At 34.2% G+C, this 13446-nt stretch overlaps 1 long non-coding RNA gene across 1 annotated transcript in view; it reads left to right on the forward strand.

Annotated features, from left to right (window-relative positions):
* The window catches only part of LOC138696955 (uncharacterized), a 375310-nt gene extending 366786 nt beyond the window's left edge, over positions 1 to 8524 (forward strand). The window contains exons 3-4 of the long non-coding RNA XR_011331500.1: positions 1917 to 2036; positions 8226 to 8524. This is a non-coding gene — a long non-coding RNA (uncharacterized lncRNA). The remainder of the gene's footprint in view (positions 1 to 1916; positions 2037 to 8225) is intronic.
* Positions 8525 to 13446: the final 4922 nt, after the last annotated feature.

Here is a 13446-nt window from a genome sequence, read left to right on the forward strand (position 1 = left end):
ACGCCACTGACCCTACTTCCTGTTAGAGCTGATTGATGAAATCAACCTCAAGTGAAAGTTCACATGTGGTTTAGTTATAAATATTTTTGTCTCGAAAATTTTCATGCATTAGTTTCCAAAATAAATGACTTATGGGGTGGTCCGAATTACTCATTGCTTTTCGTACGTTTTCTCATTGAAAGAATAGGAATTAATAAAAACGTTTCCTACGAAAGTTGTTTGTTTTGAAGAGCTCTACCAAATGGTACCCTATTTGACCCGACTGCCATTTGAAAATTTAAAGTGATACGCCACTGACCATACTTCCTGTTAGAGCTGATTGATGAAATCAAGCTCAAGTGAAAGTTCACATGTGGTTTAGTTATAAATATTTTTGTCTCGAAAATTTTCATGCATTAGTTTCCAAAATAAATGACTTATGGGGTGGTCCGAATTACTCATTGCTTTTCGTACGTTTTCTCATTGAAAGAATAGGAATTAATAAAAACGTTTCCTACGAAAGTTGTTTGTTTTGAAGAGCTCTATCAAATGGTACCCTATTTGACCCGACTGCCATTTGAAATTTTAAAGTGATACGCCACTGACCCTACTTTCTGTTAGAGCTGATTGATGAAATTAACCTCAAGTGAAAGTTCACATATGGTTTAGTTATAAATATTTTTGTCTCGAAAATTTTCATGCATTAGTTTCCGAAATAAATGACATGGGTTGTCTGAATCACCCATTGTCTTTTCGTACATTTTCTCATTGAAAGAGTAGGAATTAATAAAAACGTTTCCTATGAAAGTTGTTTGTTTTGAAGAGCTCTATGAAATGGTATCTGTTTGACCCCGATTCCCATTTGAAATTTTAAAGTGATACGCCACTGACCCTACTTCCTGTTAGAGCTGATTGATGAAATCAACCTCAAGTGAAAGTTCACATGTGGTTTAGTTATAAATATTTTTGTCTCGAAAATTTTCATGCATTAGTTTCCAAAATAAATGACTTATGGGGTGGTCCGAATTACTCATTGCTTTTCGTACGTTTTCTCATTGAAAGAATAGGAATTAATAAAAACGTTTCCTACGAAAGTTGTTTGTTTTGAAGAGCTCTATCAAATGGTACCCTATTTGACCCGACTGCCATTTGAAAATTTAAAGTGATACGCCACTGACCATACTTCCTGTTAGAGCTGATTGATGAAATCAAGCTCAAGTGAAAATTCACATGTGGTTTAGTTATAAATATTTTTGTCTCGAAAATTTTCATGCACTAGTTTCCGAAATAAATGACTTAAAATGTGGTCCGAATTACTCATTGCTTTTCATACGTTTTCTCATTGAAAGAATAGGAATTAATAAAAACGTTTCCTACGAAAGTTGTTTGTTTTGAAGAGCTCTATCAAATGGTACCCTATTTGATCCGACTTCCATTTGAAATTTTAAAGTGATACGCCACTGACCCTACTTCCCGTTAGAGCTAATTGATGAAATCAAGCTCAAGTGAAATTTCACGTGTGGTTTAGTTATAAATATTTTTGTCTCGAAAATTTTCATGCACTAGTTTCCGAAATAAATGACTTAACATGTGGTCCGAATCACTCTTATTATACAATTTCATTGTAGCTATAATTTTAATTTTAGTTCCTACTTTATTTTATTTTCTATATTCCTCTTATATTAATAATCTATCTGAATGCGACCGTACACGAGCGCTGCTTATTCCGACCTCAAATTTTGTTAATATTATTGCATCCTCTTTTTATATTGATGTTTTATTTCTATTGCTATTGTTGTAATTATATTCTGTAGTCTGATGTATTATTCTGTATTATCTTTTCTGTATTATTATATAAATGTGTACTGGACCATGTTATAGCATCTTCCGATGCATTTGAAATAACCTTTGTTTTCAACTTTAACTTTATTTTTTAGAATGCGTCACTGTGTTGTTTTGGACAGTTCTCCGTCATCAGGTATCACATAGGCTACTAAACATCTCCACATCCCAATAGAAGTCCTTCGATTGGCACCATGGTCATCCCTTATCTGCTAGTGAGTATGCTTGAAGTCGACTTCCAAATGGTTATTGGGAAGTGAAATGTCAGTTATTATATTGCTACTGACTTTGAGGTGCTACGCAGCCTGTTCACTTGCGAATTACGTATCTCATGACTAATGACTTAATGATGCGTGAAATTCTCTATTACATGTACTGCGCTCTGGACACGAAGTCAGCATCAAGGTTATTAAAGACAAAGAAAGCCCAGGTGCAAGCGAAAGAATGGGCGTTCTAGCAATAGCTAGCTCGTGCTTCGTAACGCATACACTAGATCTCCAGCTTCTGAAAACATTTTTACTATCATCTCACTATTCAGGAATCTTTATTTGTATACCTACTTCTTTCTTTCTTTCTTTATTCCTTCCTTTCTTTCTTTCTTTATTCCTTCCCTCCTTCCTTCCTTTCTTTCTTTCTTCCTTACTTTCTTTCTTCCTCTCTTTCTTCCTTCCCTCCTTCCTTCCTTTCTTTCTTCCTTTCTTTCTTTCTTTCTTTCTTCCTTTCTTTCTTTCTTTATTCCTTCCCTCCTTCCTTCCTTTCTTTCTTTCTTCCTTACTTTCTTTCTTCCTTTCTTCCCTCCTTCCTTCCTTTCTTTCTTCCTCTCTTTCTTTCTTCCTTTCTTCCCTCCTTCCTCCCTTTCTTTCTTCCTTACTTTCTTTCTTCCTCTCTTTCTTTCTTCCTTTCTTCCCTCCTTCCTTCCCTTCTTCCTTTCTTTCTTTCTTTCTTTCTTTCTTTCTTTCTTTCCTCCTTCCTTTCTCTCTTTCTTCCTTTCTTCCCTCCTTTCTTTCTTTCTTTCTTTATTCCTTCCCTCCTTTCTTTCTTTCTTTATTCCTTCCCTCCTTCCTTCCTTTCTTTCTTTCTTCCTTACTTTCTTTCTTCCCTCCTTCCTTCATTTCTTTCTTCCATTCTTTCTTTATTCCTTCCCTCCTTCCTTCGTTTCTTTCTTTATTCCTTCCCTCCTTCCTTTCTTTCTTCCTCACTTTCTTTTTTCCTTCCTTTCTTTCTTTATTCCTTCCCTCCTTCCTTCCTTCCTTGCCTCTTTCCTTTCTTTCTTCCTGTCTTGCCTTCTTTCTTTCTTTCTTTATTCCTTCCCTCCTTCATTGCCTCTTTCCTCTCTTTCTTCCTGTCTTTCTTTCTTTCTTTCTTTCTTTCTTTCATTTCTTAATTGTTCATTTAAAATTCAAAAAGGACTTTGAAAAATAGTGAACTATGGGATTTCCGAAATATGTAAGGTCTACAGTCTTAGACGGTCCGCATGATCAGACATACTACGAAACAAAACTAATTTTATTACCTCAACTAGTCGTTCTCTTGTGAACCAGGTCGCTCGTCCTCTGATCATGCGCACTCCTCCTTTCTGGAACTTAACAAAGTATCGTGCTACAAAACTCTTTTCTAACACTGTACAGCGTAGGACATAAAAACTTGCCGATGAAACAAATTTTGTCTTCTAATCCAATACTTCGATCAGACAAGCATGATTCACACTAGTAAGTCGCTTCTTACCTGACCGGTATACGTAACGTATCTCTAACGAGAAGCGGTTTTACATTATGTAGTCTCGTGGCTGCGATTTTAGATCTGCTATCATGGCGCAAGTGGTTAGAAATGCGATAGTCATCATGAAACAAACGCGTGAAGTGTTCGAATCTCAGTTTGACCTTTATTCGCTTCTTTATTAAAATCAACAGATCGAAGTAGTAAATCGCCTGCTTTACTTACTTACTTACTTACTTACTTACTTACTTACTTACTTACTTACGTACTTACTTACTGGCTTTTAAGGAACCCGGAGGTTCATTGCCGCCCTCACATAAGCCCGCCATTGGTCCCTATCTTGAGCAAGATTAATCCAGTCTCTATCATCATATCCCACCTCCCTCAAATCCATTTTAATATTATCTTCCCATCTACGTCTCGGCCTCCCCAAAGGTCTTTTTCCCTCCGGCCTCCCAACTAACACTCTATATGCATTTCTGGATTCGCCCATACGTGCTACATGCCCTGCCCATCTCAAACGTCTGGATTTAATGTTCCTAATCATGTCAAGTGAAGAATACAATGCGTGTAGTTCTGTGTTGTGTAACTTTCTCCATTCTCCTGTAACCTCATCCCTCTCAGCCCCAAATATTTTCCTAAGCACCTTATTCTCAAACACGCTTAACCTATGTTCCTCTCTCAAAGTGAGAGTCCAAGTTTCACAACCATATAGAACCGGTAATATAACTGTTTTATAAATTGTAACTTTCAGATTTTTTTTACAGCAGACTGGATGATAAAAGTTTCTCAACCGAATAATAACAGGCATTTCCCATATTTATTCTGTGTTTAATTTCTTCCCGAGTATCATTTATATTTGTTACTGTTTCTCCCTGATATTTGAACTTCTCCAGCTCTTCAAAAGATAAATTTCCAATTTTTATATTTCCATTTCGTACAATATTCTCGTCACGAGACATAATCATATACTTTGTCTTTTCGGGATTTACTTCCAAACCGATCTCTTTACTTGCTTCCAGTAAAATTCCCGTGTTTTCCCTAATCGTTTGTGGATTTTCTCCTAACATATTCACGTCATCCGCATAGACAAGCAGTTGATGTAACCTGTTCAATTCCAAACCCTCTGTGTTATCCTGGACCTTCCTAATAGCATACTCTAGAGCAAAGTTAAAAAGTAAAGGTGATAGTGCATCTCCTTGCTTTAGCCCACAGTGAATTGGAAACGCATCTGATAGAAACTGACCTATACGAACTCTGCTGTACGTTTCACTGAGACACATTTTAATTAATCGAACTAGTTTCTTCGGAATACCAAATTGAATAAGAATATCATATAAAACTTCTCTCTTAACCAAGTCATATGCCTTTTTGAAATCTATGAATAACTGATGCACTATACCCTTATACTCCCATTTTTTCTCCATTATCTGTCGAATGCAAAATATCTGATCAATAGTTGATCTATTACGCCTAAAACCACACTGATGATCCCCGATAATTTCATCTACATATGGAGTTAAGCTTCTCAAAATAATATTGGACAAAGGAAATCGCCTGCTTAATGGGACAAAATACAACGGAAATAGGACAAAATGCTGTGTTTTTACAAGTTGCAGTACGTTGAAGGTAATGCGAAATGTGTACATAAAATGTAATAAATATGTAATTTAAAACCACTATTTAGGCCTATTAACGTATTAAATTCACAAAAATGTCGTCTCAATTTAACTGGTCAGTCGAAGTGGGAGGATGCAGCCCGGAAAGTCGATTTGCCATTTCCACTCAGTTGTATAGCTTGCAAATACAACTTGTGTCTGCCACAACCTGTGCTTTTTCTTGTGCCTTAAGATTTCCTAGAAAAATATTTTTGTCTCTCACACATAATGGTATTTTGACTTACCTGACATCCGACCCAAACCCCTCGCTAATAGCCTACTTTCAATTTGTAACAAAGTTAAATGACCGGCGCACCTGACCATCCCAGATTCTGAGAAAGCATTAGTGCAGATGTATACTGTTTTCGCTGTAAGAAAAATCCTAATGTAAACAAAAGCACGTTGCTGTCATACCCGTGATTGGCTTCCAGTCGAAACACTCACACGACGCAGAGAAATATAGTTCGTATTTGGAAACCATAATCTTGTATTATTTGAAAACAAAAAATTGAATTCTAGTTGTTAAATACAATGAAACATATAACTTCACTCATATGTAAAACGCTATGTAAAAGAAAAACTATTTTTATATTTTGTTATGTACTATGAACGCGGATGAATACCAACAGTAACACCGAGGTAGTCTGTTCTTGTAAGAGCTGGCATCACTACGTAAGCACGTGGTACTGAAGTATGGCTTCTGTATCCTCGGTGTGTGTGGTTATTAGTCATAAGATTGGAAACCTTCTCAAAAGCGGAAAAACAAATAGTTAAATGTATATAATAAATTATGTGATAATTTAATCACAGTATAATTATAAAGTAAATTTTTCCTAAGCAAATGAATGCATAGTAGTGAGGTTAGGCCTACTTGACGAGTAACGGGAAATGTTTAACATGAAACAGAATGTACAACAGTAGGCGGGAACACGTACTGAGAATCTATGGCGCCAAACAGCGGCCAATGAAGCCTCACTTCAGTCACGTGCTATTGTTTACATTAGGATTTTTCTTACAGCGAAAAGATTATAGAGTGTTGAGGCACTCCGAACTACTGTGTTCTACAGACAAAGGTTTGGAACCCTCAGTTTTATGTTTATTTTAATTTTAAAATAACTAGAAAAGTATGCAATACATAGTAAACAGATAAATTCAAAACATAAAATTACTTGGTCACGCGTTAAAAAGTGTTAAAATGTTTAAAAAAGGTATATACCTTCGACAGACGGCCCGTTTCGACGTGATGTTACGTCTTCATCAGTGTCTCCTGAACACTTTTTAACGTGTGACTAAGTAATTTTATGTTTTTAACAAACAAAGTGTTACGTGAACTTTAATCAATGAGATAAATTCAATTTACAAGTATATCTTAGTTGAACTATACAAAATAGTACAATACATATCAAGTAGATTAATTAAATTTAAAAGCATGAGCTCTACAGACTACTATTCAATTTACAGCATACCGGTATACAATTCATCAGTTGAGCTATACAAAAATATACAATACATAGTACACAGATAAATTCAATTTACAAGTATATTTTAGTTGAACTGTACAAAATTGTACAATACATATCAAGTAGAATAATTCAATTTACAAGCATAAACATTTCATCAGTTGAGCTCTACAGATTACTATTCAATTTAAAGCATACCGGTATACAATTCATCAGTTGAGCTATACAAAAATATACAATACATAGTACACAGATAAATTCAATTTACAAGTATATTTTAGTTGAACTATACAAAATTGTACAATACATATCAAGTAGAATAATTCAATTTACAAGCATAAACATTTCATCAGTTGAGCTCTACAGATTACTATTCAATTTAAAGCATACCGGTATACAATTCATCAGTTGAGCTATACAAAAATATACAATACATAGTACACAGATAAATTCAATTTACAAGTATATTTTAGTTGAACTATACAAAATTGTACAATACATATCAAGTAGAATAATTCAATTTACAAGCATAAACAATTCATCAGTTGAGCTCTACAGACTACTATTCAATTTAAAGCATACCGGTATACAATTCATCAGTTGAGCTATACAAAAATATACAATACATAGTACACAGATAAATTCAATTTACAAGTATATTTTAGTTGAACTATACAAAATTGTACAATACATATCAAGTAGAATAATTCAATTTACAAGCATAAACAATTCATCAGTTGAGCTCTACAAATTACTATTCAATTTAAAGCATACCGGTATACAATTCATCAGTTGAGCTATACAAAAATATACAATACATAGTACACAGATAAATTCAATTTACAAGTATATTTTAGTTGAACTATACAAAATTGTACAATACATATCAAGTAGAATAATTCAATTTACAAGCATAAACATTTCATCAGTTGAGCTCTACAGATTACTATTCAATTTAAAGCATACCGGTACACAATTCATCAGTTGAGCTATACAAAAATATACAATACGTAGTACACAGATAAATTCAATTTACAAGTATATTTTAGTTGAACTATACAAAATTTTACAATACATATCAAGTAGAATAATTCAATTTACAAGCATAAACAATTCATCATTAAGGTATAGAAAATTATACAATACATAGATAGTAAACAGATAAATTCAACTTACAAGCATATTTCAGTTGAGTTATACAAAATTGTACAATTCATATCAAGTGGATTAATTCAATTTACAAGCATACACAATTCATCAGTTGTGTAGAAGGTATGAATATGTCAATTCTGCTCTAAACCTTATCTCATGGTACTTCAAAACTTTAAGATAATTAGGCAGTGCATTGAAGACTGTAATACATGAATAAGGAGTGGCATCTTTTTTCTTAACAGCTGAGACTAACAGAGGGTAGATGACCTGATTTGTATATTGTATAAAATGATGAATGTCTTGATTAGGAGTAAATGTGTCTTGGTTTTTAATATAAAACATCAGAGTCGAATTTCAATATAACTGCATAAAAATATTAAAATATGTTATTTTTGGTTATTCCTGACTATCTTCTCAGGTCCAGTGGCTGGAATATATTGAAGCTTCCACCCTGTACCAAGGACATGCTGCAATGATACCTGACGATACATGAACACTTCCTCATGGAGCTGTGATAATGAAGAATCTGTGGAGTGTTGGCAGAACTGGAACACCTCGAAAGAACTTGCCCCAAAGCCGTCTTGTGAACTCAAGTCTTCAGGATAGAGAGCAGATTAGTACTCTCTCCGTTGACATGAATTTATTGTGGAACAGCGAAGTTCAACCTGTGGATGTATATATAAAAAATAAATAAATGCCCACACTTCACTATAAAAATGTTTTCCTATTTAAAACCCATTGGGTGTGTTTGTTGACAATTTGTTGCAGGAGCTTATATTATGCAGTGATCCAGAGAAGTTACTTTATTCACAATTTCCGTAAGTAACGGGTAAGAATTAAGATATCCGTGGAATTTGATCAATGAAATGAAGTTTCCTCTCATCTGCAATCAATCGTATTAATTAATGTAGTTATTAATTGAAACTGTGGGTGTATCTAAGAATAAAATAAACATCCAACACTTCCCTACATTGCTCGTTGTCCAGTTTCTAAATCCTTTATATGTCGCTTTATAATGTATTACAGAAACTTTTCTCTAGTTACGAGAATTAGCATAGTTTATTCACAGTTTTCGTAACTAATGCATTAGGTTAAAATTTGCATTTTGATAGCACGAACAGAGAACGACTGATCATTAATTAATGACAAAATTATTTAAATTTGTTTAAAAAATGTATTTAAATACCTATATATTTACTTGTTTCATTTTCCAAAATAAAAAAAAAAATGAAAATTTATCCTTTGAAGAGGTGGAAAAATTCAAATATCTTGGAGCAACAGTAACAAATATAAATGGCACTCGGGAGGAAATTAAATGCAGAATAAATATGGGAAATGCCTGTTATTATTCGGTTGAGAAGCTTTTATCATCTAGTCTGCTCTCGAAAAAGCTGAAAGTTAGAATCTATAAAACAGTTATATTACCGGTTGTTCTGTATGATTGTGAAACTTAGACTCTCACTTTGAGAGAGGAGCAGAGGTTAAGGGTATTTGAAAATAAGGTGTTTAGGAAAATATTTGGGGCTAAGAGGGATGAAGTTACAGGAGAATGAAGAAAGTTACACAACGCAGAACTGCATGCATTGTATTCTTCACCTGACATAATTAGGAATATTAAATCCAGACGTTTGAAATGGGCAGGGCATGTAGCACGTTGGGCGAATACAGAAATGCATATAGAATGTTAGTTGGGAGGCCGGAGGGGAAAAGACCTTTGGGGAGACCGAGACGTAGATGGGGGGATAATATTAAAATGGATTTGAGGGAGATGGGATATGATGATAGAGAATGGATTAATCTTGCTCAGGATAGGGACTGATGGCGGGCTTATGTGAGGGCGGCAATGAACCTCCGGGTTCCTTAAAAGTAAGTAAGTAAGTAAGGAACAATAGACTGTGTCGATACTATTTCGCATTGTCTGTGATGAGGCGACAGTAGCGATCCTAGTGGTTAGCAACTATCTATGGATGCATATTTTCTACGTATTGAGCTTCGTGACTACACTGGACTGTGACACTGTTGTAAGGTTCTCTGTGTACCCAGGTTTCAAGCAGGCAACTCCACTCGTCCCTAGGCCAGCACCCTCCGTGCGTTGCCAGCCGGCGTTCGGAGAATCCTATGGAATGATAACGAAATGGAGAAATGGTGACGGTATGATGTAAATGCCTAATATGGGGAAAAACGGGAGGACCCTGAGAAAAAAATCTCAACTGCGACCACAGTCTAGTATATACAGTCGCGAAGCTCAATACGTAGTAAATATGCAAACATTAGGTAGTTGCTCACCACTAGGATCGCTAATATCGCCTCATTACAGGCAATGCAAAATAGTACCGTCACAGTCTATTGTTTCTAGCACCCTCAAAACTCAAGCTTCGTGACTGTATATAGTAGACTGCTGCGACCTTGTCTGCCACAAGTGTCATTATGGATTTTTTCAAATGAAAAAACCCCAGATCTGACCGGGACTCGAACCGGGGCCGTCTGTGTGACAGGCTGAAGGTCTGACCACTCAGCGTGGAAGCTCTCAATCCTATGAATGTGAAAAAAAAATAATATCAATATATTAAGTGTATCGCTGCAAATCCTGAAAACATCTCCATATTCTCAAAGAGAGATTGCGCCACTGTCTGACAATCTCTGGGTGTGTTCTTTTGTTTGATAGAGAGTACTAGAGAATACACGTTTCCCCCATTCAGAATATTAATATAGTAATGTCCTGGAGGTTTTAACCTAAAATAATCACACGCTTCTTCCTAGCAACGTTCAGTTACCATGTAACATTTTACCGATGTTCTTTTTTTTTTCTGTTATTCTGTAAGCTTGTCTTCAAGTATCTATGAAATCTAAACTATCGATATTTCATCACAGATTTTGATCTTTTGAGCGTGCCTAATTTCAGGTTAATACCAACTGCTCTTGGACAATATGTCTGAAAGTCGTTTCCGGGTTAGCGTCTTTGTAGTGTCGTGTGTCTCTTTTTTTTTTTTATAGTGGAAGCATAATTATATTGAAGGGGATTACAGACAACGATACGATGGCTGGACAGACACTGTTATGACATGATACAACCTGTAAGTCTATTTATAGAGTACATATCTTATAATGTTGTGTTTTATAGTAACTCAGACAAGGTCATGTATGGTTTGGGACCGTCACGTAGGTTTCCATCGAAACGGGAAGGTCACGTATTTTAACTGCAACAGATTGTAGGCTACTCTATAAACGATATGCAAATAACTAACGTTGCACTGCAATTATTAATTATCGAAACGATCTAATTTTATAGACTTATGCGTATCGCTGTATCTGATGTTAATGGAATAGGAGGCGGTAGTGAAATGTAGCGTCAGGGAAGAAAAAAGACTAGGCCTATATTGTAGATCACTATTGAGATTATAACACGGCTATGTACTTCTGATAAAATTAGTCTGAAATATGGACATTAACTCTGAAATTACAGTATTTTATAGCACGTCTACGTGTGAAGTAGTAACTTATCTTACAGATGAACTTACCTCGATCCAGTGGGATCACTAACATGTGTAGGCCTAGGTATGCATTAACAGCTGTTCCTTGTAGAGAAACTTTACGATCAAGGACTAATATTAAAGGTGTTCCAAAATCTTGCGTCAACAGTTAGGTTATGAAGCCTCCATTTTAGCTGTAAACAAAGATTATTGGCAGTTTTCAAAGACGTCACTTTTCCATTAGTATTAAAACTTAAACTTAGTTTAGCTAAACTAGCGCTGAGATCGTTCCCTTCGTACTCCGCTTATACACCTTGCATATACGAATCTACCCATGACAGGTTAGGTTTGGTTAGGGCACAGATGCATCATAGGGGCCAATCTCCTTATTGGTTGAATGGTATAAATGCTACTATCGATATGTATTGTTGTTATAATCGACATAAAATATGTTGCCAGCTTCTAAATTAACAGTCAGTTTTATATTGTTGACTTGTAGCCTACTTCAAAATGTAAATAACGGCAATAATAGTAAAATATATTTTCCTTGGACCAAAAATATAATACAAAGTGACTAAAATCACATCAGTAGTAACAAACTGTTTAATTTGTTATCTAATTTTTTAATTTGGTAGCATTTAATGCTCATCGAATATCGAAGGCTAAAAACGCTAATCGAACCATTACTTCCGCTGACGTTTTTTGCGCATAATGTGTGATGGGTGGCCCCTGTAATGCATCTGTTCCATAAATTCAACGATTTTCACTTCCGAAATCACCTAAACTACTTCAGCGCTAGTTTCACCCTTAGTTGTCTGTGTTTATTTTTAAGAGGTTAAGATTTGTCGGTTTTAAAATATTGGTGTTAATGTAAAACGTAGCTGATGTCTTGGACACCATTAATGCCGTTCAATAATACAAATTAATTTCATCAAAGGATAAGTGAATTGGCATTAGTTCAATATTTGAGCCCAATTTCTTGTTTGTAATCTTCATGTAGCTCTGTTTGATTTATCTTCCGGCGTTATTTCTTCTTTATTTTACTTCATCATATAGTTGCAACAATATTTTAAAGAATGAATTCTTTTAATGAAGTGTTGCATGACACTAACGTTAACTTGGATTTTTAACTGTTTGTTGTGAGGATTGCCAACTAATATCGATTAACGATCTTGTCGACTTATATATGTTGCCAACAACTACACATGAAAACTCTTTACTAGTTATGAAAATTTCCCTCTCATTAAGCATTTTTTTATATTATTGATTTCACTGAATTGTATAGTTATATAGATACCTATAATTACAAATTTTCCTAAAAAGATTTCCCTCTATTAAATATTTTTCATACTTTAGTGCTTTTCTAAATTTTATAATTCTACTGATATAATTACAAACTTTCCTGAAAATTTTCTCTTTGTTAGGTATTTTTTCAGCTTTTCTATTTTGATAAGTTTTTAACACGTACTGATATTTCCTTCAGTAAGCAATTTTTTTTTACTGAATTTGCTGAGTTTAAAAATTTGGCTGAAAATATTTCATTGTATAGTTATAATTGAACAGTTATATAGATTTATATTGATACAATTGTATAGTTATATAGATACCTATAATTCCAAATTTTCCTGAAAAGATTTCCCCTTATTAATTTTCATAATTTAGTGCTTTTCTAAATTTTATAATTCTACTGATATAATTACAAACTTTCCTGAAAATATTCTCCTTGCTAGGTATTTTTTCAGCTCTCCTGTTTTGATAAGTTTTATAATAAGTACTGATATTATTATTAATTTCTCTAAAACTATTTTCTTCAGTAAGCAGTTTTGTTTTACTGAATTTGCTGAGTTTATGCATTTTGCTGAAAATGTTTCCCCTCATTAAACAATTTTTTAGCTTATTTATTTTTCTAAGTTACATAATATTGTACTAATATCACTATGAATTTTTCCTTAGCAATTATTTTTTGGTTTTATTGACAATATGAGATCAGATAAGTTATGATAAATAATATTTTTTTTTCGTTGTTGTATGTACACTTTTAACACTTACATAATCCCTGATTAACTTTGTAACTTCTTTACTGTGTTAAGAGGTTAGGTAGAGCTTACAGCAGTAAAATGTTTTATTAATATTCAACATTTTTTTCCTCCATTACTGTATCTTGCACAA

Source organism: Periplaneta americana, chromosome 3, assembly GCF_040183065.1.
Source record: "Periplaneta americana isolate PAMFEO1 chromosome 3, P.americana_PAMFEO1_priV1, whole genome shotgun sequence".
NCBI lineage: Eukaryota > Metazoa > Arthropoda > Insecta > Blattodea > Blattidae > Periplaneta > Periplaneta americana.